This window comes from Schistocerca nitens, chromosome 4, assembly GCF_023898315.1.
Source record: "Schistocerca nitens isolate TAMUIC-IGC-003100 chromosome 4, iqSchNite1.1, whole genome shotgun sequence".
NCBI classification, from domain to species: domain Eukaryota; kingdom Metazoa; phylum Arthropoda; class Insecta; order Orthoptera; family Acrididae; genus Schistocerca; species Schistocerca nitens.
In genome coordinates, this window is record NC_064617.1 from 172,121,047 (window position 1) to 172,127,692 (window position 6,646).

Consider the following 6,646-nt stretch of genomic DNA (forward strand, 5'->3'; position numbering starts at 1 on the left):
GCAACAGTTTTATCCAGGTAACAAATACATGTCTATCTAAGAAATCGAACCAGGCTATGCACTGTTCTAAGGTGGCTGGAGCACTGCACATATTACGTGGCTCGATTTCGATCTCTGCTTGTCAATGCAGTTTCTCCTGGTTGGCCTTAATCTGTCGGCAGTCAGTCTGCTTATAGACACTTGAAAATTGTTCTGCTCCCTTTAAATAACCAAAAATGTCGAATTCGTGGCAATGGCTACCAATCTCTTTGGTGTCTTTGTTTAAAAGCCGATTGTCGAAGCGGAACCACATAGTACCAATTGTCTTCTTCACTGGAAGCACAGGTTATGAGCAACGACAACAGAGCTGATTGTGTTGCCCTATGTTCTGCGAATACTCTTGAATTATCTTCAGTTATGTCGGAGACACCTTTTCCGAATTCTGAGTGATAAGCGGGATGATCCCGATGTTCGCATGGTGCTTCACATGAAGTCGTTTAGTCTGCCACAACTCTTGTAGGAACGAAAATTTTTATCTAATTACGGTCGTTTGCCACATTAGCTCCTAGCTCAAGCGGATACCTGTTGGCGGCTGAATATTATAGACCCAACTGGTGGGCAGTGGACAATGGTGGCATAGCACCACGCTCACATTCATGGCAGTTTGTGACCGCGTCTTCACATTGCCCACTTCTCATTTTTATCGTAGGCAGAAGATGGAATCCTTTGTGATTCTAAGTACCGTTTTACAGTCTAGTAAAATTTCACAGTTGAACAGTGCTTCCTGATTACTGAACTTCTTGTTGATGACACGGGTACCTTCAATGGTAGTCTTTCGTTCAGAGAAATAGTCGTTGCCTGAATTCAGTTGTAAAAGGCGACATCGGTAGGCTGTCTGCGTGTGGGCTGGGTTCTCTGTCGAAGATGGATAATGGAGGTAGAAGCAGAGGCGGGTCCTGGTTAAGATACAACTCTTTAGTAGTGCTTTACTAATTGACACAGTTCAGACGTTCTTCTCATTGTGTTACGTTCTCTGGCGCAGTGCAATTTCCCCTCGTAATATTCCGGAGTTGCAGCTGCAGTCGCTGAAGTATGGCAGGAGGCGTGCACGGGCTGTTCGGGAGACAGAAAGTTGCGCTGGCGTCTCTGTTATGCCAGACGAACTGAGACAGCAGGAGGAGGCCGTTCAGCGGTCAACGGGCGGCCGTCACGTCTCTAATGCAGAAGGTCCCCTCGTTTCAGTGGCACAGCGATGGCGGAGCCCAGAGTCGAAATCTGGACAGACGGTTTGGAGCATGGGCTGGCGGATAGCGAGACGTTGCCTGGTAGGGCGGGGGCAGACAGAGGTCCCTTCTCCGCGGTCCGGTGTCGGCAGAGTCAACGGCGAGAATTCCCGGCTGACACACAGCGGGCGCCTGAAGTGGCCCTGCTGTTCCAGTCTGTGATTTACTCGGTTGCGTCAGCGTTTGAATGCTGATTTCCTGCGCTGAATTTGCCGAAGGGCTGCGTTTGTGGGCCATGGCAAACCATCTGGAACAAGGCAATGACAGGGGTCTGGCGTAATCGATGGCACGGATATCGGTGGAGTCGGAGGGGCTTAAGGCTGGCCCAGGGCATTGACACCTGGGACGGTGTCACTGAAGTCTTGCTGCTGCTGCTGCTGCTGAGTGGAGCTGATCAAGCAGGAAAGACTGTCGGCTGCAGCCGATGTCTTAGCTTGTGGTCCGATTTCGGTGCTCGTGGTCAGACAAGGGAACCGATCGCCGAGTTCAGTGACCAGCATCTGCTATCTGGCTGCGGCCTCGTTGCAGTTGGTAGCTTTGACTTCTGCTCGAAGGTCTCCCACACTTTTCTCCCGCTTCACAGTAACTCCATCAATTTAGAGCACCAATCTTCATGACCACTAACAATCCGTGCATGAAGTCCCGTCGAGGGAAAACATCGCTGCATTCCGATGGGTGAAACGACAATTTTGAAGAGCTGTATGCTGTGACGAACAGTTCTTCTCGAAACACACAACCTGTCTCTTGGACGTTTTTTCGATTTGTGCCATTCATCGCTATGAATACGGAATATCAAAACCTATTTCTTTAGCTGATAACCATGAACATCTGGTACCACAGCCATGAACTCCGAAGATACTAATGTTCGTAATTGTTGGTCGTTACTACAAATGTGACTTACAGACATCTTGACCACTGTCTCACGAGTAGAATTTCTCTCTTTGGCGACGTGCCATCCTTCGATGGTCGTCTTGTTTAATTTTCTTTATTTCGATGGTCTTTCGAGAGACTGGAACAACTCTAGAGCGAATCGAGAAACCACTGCGGCACGTTGTGGTGACTATCAGCTGGGTGCGGCGTTGGGTTTAACTCTGTAGGTCAGCTGACGTGCACAAATTTGCCCTACTTTTTTGGTGCTTTGGGGCGTAACAGACGCACAGTGCATTTATTCTTCTGCATTAGCATACGATGTGCCTAGAGCTTCCACGATGGAAACATCACCCTGCTGTAGTCTATTCTCTGATTGTTCTTTTCCTTGCGTGGCGTTCGAAATCTTGAGGGATACGCCTGTACTGAAGTCTTCTGAAACCTTGAATTCTGTCTGACGATCGTGGCCCAAGTCTGTAGTTTGCAACTCAAAGCTTCATCGTTCCTTTTTCTTGCAGAGATCAGCAACAACGATAGAAGAAAATCGTCTTTAATTAGTGGCGCTTCTTCCTCATAGTTGCTACTTATGGTTATTTGGGTTCGCTATGAACATCGAAGGCTTCGTATGCCCTCATTTCTTGGCGTCATAAGCCCTCATATTCCTTATAATCTGATGTATTAGCGATGCGAAGTCGAGACGGATTTTTTTGTAACAGCCATTGTTAGCAGAAACTGAAATATCTTTCAGCGTCGCCTCTTCTGATACGTTGTTTCGATGCGCTGGCACTGCTTGGTAATATCCTCTGTTGTTGTGACATCTTTAAAAGAAGGACTTGATAGACGTCCTCTGCTACGTCCTTCATTGTGTGTAAAAGTTCTGGCGCTTTGTCATACCCAGCATTGATGAAAGCTGACTAACACACTACGACTGTTCTGTTTCCCTGTTACTCAGTTTTTTAGATTTGGGCAACTGGACACGGTTAATCACCGTTTTTTACCGTATCCGACAATTTACACCAGCTCTCGAGGTTTTCCTGCTATGAAACCATTAACGGGACGTACCTTTTAAGTAAAACTAGGCGTCGGCAAGGCATCCCACCATCCTGCCTAGTGTATTTAGCAACACACACTAACCTTTGTCAGCTGTTTCGTGGATATTGTCCAGTAGCATCTGACACGCTATTGAATGCCCGATGTGCATCTCTGTCGATAATGCTGTTGTATTCATTGGTACCCTCACAATACGGACCGCACGGGGGGAGGTATTTATACCGAGGTTCCTGTCCATGAAGGCGACTGCTCTTGCGCGATCTAATTGGATCCACGGCAATGTAGATGTCAGAGATACCCGGTGTCCACACTGTAGTATGTCTCGCAGAATCTGGGATCAAACACCAGTAAAGATAGAAGGGTCGTCAAACAAGAATAAACACTTCATTCCGAAAGCAAATTTATTTTGCTCATACTGAAGTTGTCGGGGAGGTGAAGTACGTGCCCGAAAAAGAGTGCTTCTATTTTTACTTAAAATGTTCAAGCCAGTTATAAAATTCGATGAATGAGCACAGGAATCTTCCACAAACCAAAAATGTTGCTTAGTAACTGCAGCACTGCGGCATTCAGACAAGTCACCCACACAACGCTAGTCAACGACTATAATCTTCGCATTAGAGGGTATGAAGCACAGCGCGTGCCAATACGACTACATAAAATGTATGTAAAACTTTAGTTATGACCTAATAAGTGTGTATAATTTAAATTGTTGAGAATTGGATGAGATGGTGGACAGACAGAGAAGCAGAAGTCTATAATTAAATTTAATCGGCATTCCATACTATGTAACTGTCAACAGTCAACCTCTTCTCCGCATCTTAGAAGTAACACACACTTTGTGGGCAACACTGGAAACTGTACGCCGTTTCTTCATAGATTGGACACCGACAACCTTATAGTCATTCATAAGGTTTTGGACACGTGCATTTTAAAGGAAACACTGATGTAATCTTGCACGTGCAGTTAGAACTAAGGAAACATTTTTACTGATAATTTTAGTGATATATTGACAGATTTTTGATGATAGAGATCTTAATTATAACTTTCCTTATAGTTAGTTATGGCAGTGCGACATTGATGTCCTGCTAAATCCGTAGACTAGATACATCATCATCATCATCATCATCATCATCATCATCATCATCATCATCATCATCATCATAAGTAACTTTAATCTGAGTTTCATTCATCCTACGTTTCCACAGCTTTTACTGTACATACATAAAATGATTTACTATGTGATTTTACAATAAAACGGTGTACGGTATCTTAGTACATCATTTCCAAGACTCTTATTTTGTTTACTGTATCTACGTATCGAATTTGGTGTCACTAAAGGTTCTGTACCACTAAAAGATGCGGAAGACCAACTACCGCAATTTGGATAAACTCATGTTCTGTGACCAAAAGCTTTGCATGAAAACGATGAGGAGAAGCAGTCTTTCAGATCAGCACACTGTGATATATTGGTAATTCTTATGAAGATGTTTTCTTTATGTACACCGTAAGAGGTCAATCCTGTTTCAATAATACTAAATCTGAAATTATTACAGGAGATAATTTTATAACCTACGATAATATGCTTCGGTTTTAGTGGTCCTGGTCAACGATGTCTCTACGGAAGTATGTATTATGTGCAACCAATATAGTGGATATTGTTAAATGATGAAGGTAAAGTCTCAGAACTAACACCACCGTTTTTGACAATATTATATTGCACTGGAAGTGCAAGTTGTTTCACGTAGTATTAATTTGTAGTGTTAATGGCAACTTTGATTTCAACTTCATAGATACATTTGTGTTCATAAACTACGCAGCTAGAGAAAGAGTGCTACTGTACAATCAGTATTGATACAGTCCTTTTTTCGATTAATATAGAAACTGGCACGAAAGATTTTTCCACCTATTGTCGTGAGTAATTATAACCGTTTATTTGCTGTTCGTTGTGGTTCAAGCGTGTGACAGTGATGATGTTCCAACAGTTATCACAAAGCCATTCTGGTGGCTAGAGTGTAAGGTTTTCCTTGATCATTCCTATCCCGTCCTTATGGTGATATTACCGTAGAAACGTTCATCCCCTCACGTTAATTTGTTTATATCTAAGCGAAAACTGGAATAAGTTTTTGTAGATTTAGCTTTGAAAATGAATTATTTCATGAAACGTTTCATGCAGTATTTGTAGTCCCTTAGGGGCGGAATTTCGAAAAATAAATTATACCGAAGTACCGGATCATCAGCCTCTCAAAATTTCAAGATTCTATCCTTCCTGGTTTGCACGGGGATATGAGTCTATCAAGAGATTGCTTTACGCTGCGACTGCGTACTCCATTCAGAAAGCAACTCTGTTCGTATATACTTTGTTAAATTAATTAAGCTTTCTTCACTTACGGTTCGCCACCTCTGTATGATTCCTCTCCCACTTCCCTACCACTATCTTAGTTACATACCGTATTGTTTGAGCAGTAATATATGGGCAGTGTCTTTGGCAGTGTATTTTTATACATTTCATTTTTAATACATACAACCATTTCTATGATTTTCATGCATTTTATTTCATATTTTCCCCAACGCCTGGGTATGTTACCACTAGCGCCATTTGTCGGCCGTTTCGTAATTTTAGATTCCCTGTCATGCCTTATATAGTTCAGTGAAGTCCTGGAATGTGTCAGATGCACATAACCCCATACTGTCTGTATAAAGTAGCTCTACCTGCACTGGTGTGTCTTAGAAAATCTGAAAACCCTGGAAAAAGTTAGGAGTAGCAGAGTGACGATGTCTGATGATGACTGTAATGTAAACGCGTAAACTAATCAGTCGGCCAGAATCCAACGAGAGTCACATCTAGTGACATGAAGAAATTTATCGTGTCCATATAAGCATTGTTTCCACGATTTAATTCATTAAATTGGCGAATACCTCTTCCGTGGTTGCTACACCTTTTATCTATGGTGCCTAGATGGTAAACTGAAGAGATGAAATCATTTTATATGGCTAGAGGATGGAAAAGCTCATATTAGATTCAACAAATAGTGCCTGCACAACTAAATCTCACCCAGATATGCTACGTCAAAAATTTGCAATAAAGCAAGGAGTACACCGTGTGTGAAGAACGAATTGTGAGTGAGGGCTCTACATTCCTTACTGAGGCTTGCCGAAAACCCGCAAGAACAGATGTAATTACTGGTGAAGATTCAAATCCTAACGCTTACAAGCATACATATTTTTCGTCCAGGTTCAACATCTATATCTACATGGTTACTCTGCAATTCACACTTAAGTGCCTGGCAGAGGGTTCATCAAACCATTTTCATACTAGTTCTCTACCATGCCACACACTAATAGCGTGTGGGGAAAAAGGAACAGCTAAATCTTTCCGTTCGAGCTCTGATTTCTCTTATTTTATTATGATGATCATTTATCCGTACGTAGGTGGGTGTCAACAAAATATTTTCGCATTCGGAAGAGAA